Raw genomic sequence first — 5677 nt, 5'->3', positions numbered from 1 at the left:
GCTGGTAGGCCATCTGCTCCTGCCGCCTTATTATTCTGCAGCCGGTTTATTGCTGTCCTTACCTCATCTTGGCTGGGCGGTATACATTCAATACCATCATCTGGGATTGGATCTGTGGTATCTTCGCCGTCTTCACTGCTATCGGATACCAACAGTTTGGAAAAATGTTCTTTCCATATCCTGAGCACACTATCTGTATCAGTTACCAAATTACCTTGTTGATCTCTACAGGACGATATTCCTGTACCAAAGCCATCAGTTTGATGCTTCACTCTTTGGTAGAATTTTCGGACTTCGTTCTGTCTCCTGTACATCTCCATTTGTTCACACTCCCTCTTTTTCATTTCTCTCTTTTTCCTGCGGAAAAGACGTTTCTCCTCTCTCCTTTTCTCCCGATACCTCTCTCGTGCGCTACGCGTTGCTACTGATTGTAAAGTAGCCCTATATGCCGCATTTTTTTCTTAGGTAGCAGCACGGCACTACTGGTCATACCACGGATTCTTTGGTGGAGGTCTCTGGTATCCAAGTACTGATTTTGCGGCTGTTTGCATGGAGTGGGCAATATTTTGCCATTGTGCTGATATGTTATCGGGACGAGAAGCGCTATAATTAAGCAATTGGGTCAGTTGAGTGGAATATGCTGTGGCTATCTGTTGTGTTTGCAGCTTGGCGATGTATAACTTTCGTGTTGTGTCTGTCCGTGCTTTATTTGCAACGTTTAGACGGGTACGTACCTTTGCTGCAACGAGGTAATGGTCCGAATCTATGTTTGCTCCTCGGAACGATCGTACATCCAACACGCTCGATGAATGTCTTCCATCTATCACAACGTGATCAATTTGATTTATTGTTCTTTGGTCTGGAGACAGCCAAGTGCCCTTATGAATATCGAGATGCTTAAATCTGGTACTGCTAACTACCATGTTTTTTGCCGCTGCGAAGTCTATCAGCCTCATTCCATTGTCTGATGTTTCACTATGTAGACTGAATTTCCCAACTGTTTGTCCAAAGATATTCTCCTTTCCAATTTTGGCATTAAAATCGCCTAGAACAATTTTAATGTCATGGGCAGGACAACGGTCATATGTTTCTTCTAAGCTCTCGTAGAATATATCTTTGGTCTGTTCGTCCTTGTCTTCGGTTGGGGCATGAGCGCAGATAAAGCTGATGTTGAAGAATTTTGCTTTAAATCGAATTGTAGCAAGTCTTTCATTCACTGGGGTGAAGCTGGAGACCAGATGTTTTAACCTCCGACCAACTACAAAACCGCAACCAAACTCATGCTTTGTGTCATGGCAGCTATAATACAGTGCGTCACCTTTAGGTGTTGTTGTGACATCTTTCCCAGTCCATCGTATTTTCTGTATGGCAGTAATATCGGCTTTGTACTTTCCAAGTACGTCTGCCAATGCGAAGACTGCACCTTCTCTATAAAGAGTGCGAACATTCCAGGTGCAGATTCGCAGATCATGGTCCTTAAAACGTTTGCGGGGTTCGTCAACTTTAGAGGGGTTTGTTTTTCTTTTCTTTCGTTTTTTCATAGTAGGCTGTTTTTTTCTAGGGGAGGGTTACTAACCCGACGCCCAAACCCAAGTTTTTAACGTTCTTATGGGTGAACGCGCGGCACATGTTAGCTCACTACCTTTAACGGGTGTTAAAGGCAGTTCCCCAGGTGACACCACGGGGAGGTCAGTGTCCACTTGAGATGAAAGAGGGACCAAGATAAATCCAAGATAAATGAAATTTAGTTTTGAAGTTTATGTGCTAAAAACGTACTTCATTTACAGGTTTTGTAAGAAATAGTTTAAATTTTTTGTTTGAAGTTTTCAAATTTTTTGTTTGAAATTTTCAAATTTTTCTGAATTACTTCTTTATGCCATATCATTCCAGTGTCAAAAACTAAACGAACTTGGATTTCCGTAATTAATATTCTCCATATTTGCTAGGTAACTTTCGAGGTCTATGGAACCTGTGTCAAAAAATATTACTTGAAATGAAAGGTGTTTTCATTGACTGTAACTCGAAAACCAATTAGAAATTTATTTCGACAAATTTGTTGTTCACATTATTTACGATATAGAGGTAATATTGGGTACCACCGGGAATAATATAAACACACTTATGTCCTGCTTTCGAAAATATTAAAATTATGTATGGCAGACGTAACAGAAATAATTATTCACAGTTTTCCCTTGGGGTTTTAGGGTTTTCATTCGATTGGTTTTTCGAAATCCGATACCTCTGTTATTTTTTAATTTGATTCCAGTTTTTATTGTCTTCTAGAAACTCTCAGATGGAAATAAATCTCTGTACCACAAGTATTTGCTAGAAATCATTTTCTACCCGAATTGCTAGATTGTGGAACTCGTTGCCTCCTAATATAAAAACGTTTTCAGTTTCTCAGCAGACTTTCAAAAACAGATTAATGAATTATTGCAATGAACTTCCGTAAAAAATACGTATCATTTCTATTTCTGTCGACATTGGCAATTTGTCACTATTTGATTTATTAATTGCTTCATATTTTTCACTTTTCGTAAAACAATGTTCGTTATGAATTTAATTACTTGTATGCGTTATTATAAGCCTATTTGTAACTCAGTTTGAAGATAATGAAGAAAAATTATTTGTTGTGCTTCAAAAACTTCTAAAATCTATATAGCAAATAGCATACCCACTTGAGTTTTTTCCTATTGTATTTGTATAATTTTACCTTCAAATATCTCTAATCGAAAAAATGGTTTTAGACTCCACATATTTTTGGACGAACCAATTTGGTCAAAATTTTGAACGACATAATATTTTTCCAACACAAAAGCTAAAAATTTTTCGCTAAAATTGTGCGCAAATATCTAACGTAGAAGATGACCATCTTCTACATTGACCAACTAATATGGCTGGTGGGCGCGATTATTATTGGAAGGAATGACTCTCATAATGAAATCTACTTGCTTAATGGAGTAACTGGGCACATTCCTTTAGAAACATTCTCCGCAAAAGTTAAACCCTTTTGTGCTTTAATCCAAATTAATTTTATTAGAAAAACGTAAGCATTTATTTATAACGTCCACAATAGTTAAAAAAGGCCACCAAATTCTGAAAACTCGCAGAATAAAAATTTTGGAGAAAAATATATTATCTGTGAAAACTCTCAGAATAAAAATTTTGGAGAAAAGTATATTTTCTGTGAAGACGAATTTCGATCTGTCGAAAGGCTTGCCGCCTGATAGCCGACTGATACGGTTTATAACACTATGCGACAGGAAAATTATTAACCATATTCTGACATCGCAGCGTGATAGAAGACCAAAAATAGGAAGACACGTGTCTTGCCGTTTTTCCCTATCTTATCAACTTTCGCGGTTATAGGCCTCCAAAGTAATTTGAATTCACTCGTGGAAGCAAATAATTGCGAACACATTAAATCCATCAACCTCATCTTCATGTTCAAAATTGTCAAGGTCAAATTTTCGTTATAATTTTTACTCAGATTTTGGATATCAAACCAATTAAAATTGAAGAAAACAATTAACTACAAAATTGCATCTCAGATCTCAAGAAACAACTTCCTACAATATACGAACTCTGTAGAAACGGGTTTTAATGGCCAAAATTGCAAACGCCTTCTTTTTTTAATGTTTTTTTGATTTCACGGACTTAATCACTTCGGTTAAAGAAGGAAATTTTTTGCGTTTTTTGACATAAAAAATATTTTTTTAGGTTATCGACACAAAAGCAGTAGATGGGAATTCGATTGTAATTATTCGATACAATTCCAATATACACTCGCCGATGCGAGTTATTCTTCTTTTTGCAGACATTTAATTCATAGAAGTCGTTTAGTGTCTATTCAGATAAATAATTTAAAAGAGATAATAAAATACCTTGACATATTACAGCATACCAAATTCCAATTAAAAGGTTTATAGAGGTCAAAGATTTATCCAACTAAAAACTTTTTGAAACTTGGGACTGAAATTAAAGGGCGATATCTCGATAAGCATTAAAACGGATAGTGGTTTACAACTGTAACTGCATCTTCATTTGAGGTAAAAGGCTTGCCCTCAAGGAATTTTTTTAGATTTGCAAACAAGTAAAAGTCACTGGGAGCTGAATCAGGAGAATAAGGTGGGTGGTCAAGCAACTCGTACTTTAATTCGTTGATTTTAGCCATTGTTAAAACACTCTTGTGCGCTGGTGCGTTGTCTTGATGAAAAATTATTTTTTTGTGTTATAAGCCAGGACGTTTTTCTCGAATTTGTTCCTTTAATTGATCCAAAAGGTTGCAATAGTACTCTGAATTTATTGTTTTACCCTTTTGCAGATAGCAGATAGTCAATCAATAAAATACCTTTGAAGTCCCAAAATACCGTTGCCGTAACCTTACCAGCCGATTGAATTGTTTTTGCCTTCTTTGGGGCACTTCCTCCAGCTCCAGTCCATTGTTTGGATTTTTCTTTTGTCTCTGGAGTATAGTGGTGGCTCCATGTCCCATCAACAGTTATGAAACGACGCTTAAAATCCATTTTATTTCGCTTAAAACGATCCAAACAAGCTTGAGAAATGTTCATTCTTATGCGTTTTTGATCGACTGTTAACAAATGCGGCACCCATCTTGCAGAAAGCTTTTTCATCTGTAGTTCTTCATGCAAAATTAAATGGACTCGATCATTTGAGATGCCCATTATATTAGCAATTTCACGCACTTTTATTTGTCGATCATTTAATACCATATCATGCACTTTGGCTACAATTTCTGTTGTTGTTGCTGTTTTTGGACGTCCATTACGTGGTTCATCTTCAATGCTTGTACGACCACGTTTAAATTCAGCAACCCAATTTTTTAGTGTTGCATATGAAGGAGCACTTTCACCTAACACATTCACCATATCATTATGAATTTCTTGTCCCGATAAACCTTTTTTATGTAAATATTTAATGACAGCGCGCATTTCTAATTTTTCCATTGTAAAAAAATTGCGGATGCGTCTTTTTTGAACACCTGCTTCTATATGAAGGAGTTGCCCGATCGAAACAAAATTTAACATGTGTTCATAACAGAGATGGAAGTTTCCAAAAAACTTAACTTTTTTCTGTTTATACCGGGCTTTTTGTGCTAGGCTAAGAAGTTTCCGAACTGCCCTCGTACCTGTGAATTGACGTTTGGACTTCCCAGTGGTCTCAAAGCTACCGCACTACCTATAATTTGATGTTTGAAGTTCCCAGTGGTCATAAAACTTGTCCAATAAAAATTGTCAACATAGGTCCATGTTTTGGTACAGCCCCCTTATAACGGCACCTCCCGGTATTTTGAGGATTTTAGCAATAATTTTTAACCGAACTATGAGGTTCCCAGTGGTCATAAAATATATCCACTAAAAACTGTCAACGTCGGTCCAAGTTTTGGTATAGCCCCCATATAACGGTACCTCCCGACTTTCGGTATTTTGAGGGTTTTAGCTACAAATTTTGAACGAAGTATCTGCAATTCGACATTTGAGGTACCCTGTGGTCACAAAACTTCTCCGCCAACAATTATCAACATGGGTACACACTTTGATTTATTCCCGTATAAGGTTACCTTATATAGGTATCAATGGTCACGGAATATCTTCGCCTCAAATTGTGGACAGGATAGAAAATAATTATTCCGTTTTAGTCCATAATCGTTTATGGT

Source organism: Musca autumnalis, unplaced genomic scaffold, assembly GCF_047663935.1.
Source record: "Musca autumnalis isolate F117 unplaced genomic scaffold, ASM4766393v1 scaffold_3, whole genome shotgun sequence".
Classification (NCBI taxonomy): domain Eukaryota; kingdom Metazoa; phylum Arthropoda; class Insecta; order Diptera; family Muscidae; genus Musca; species Musca autumnalis.
This window is presented reverse-complemented; position numbering follows the sequence as displayed.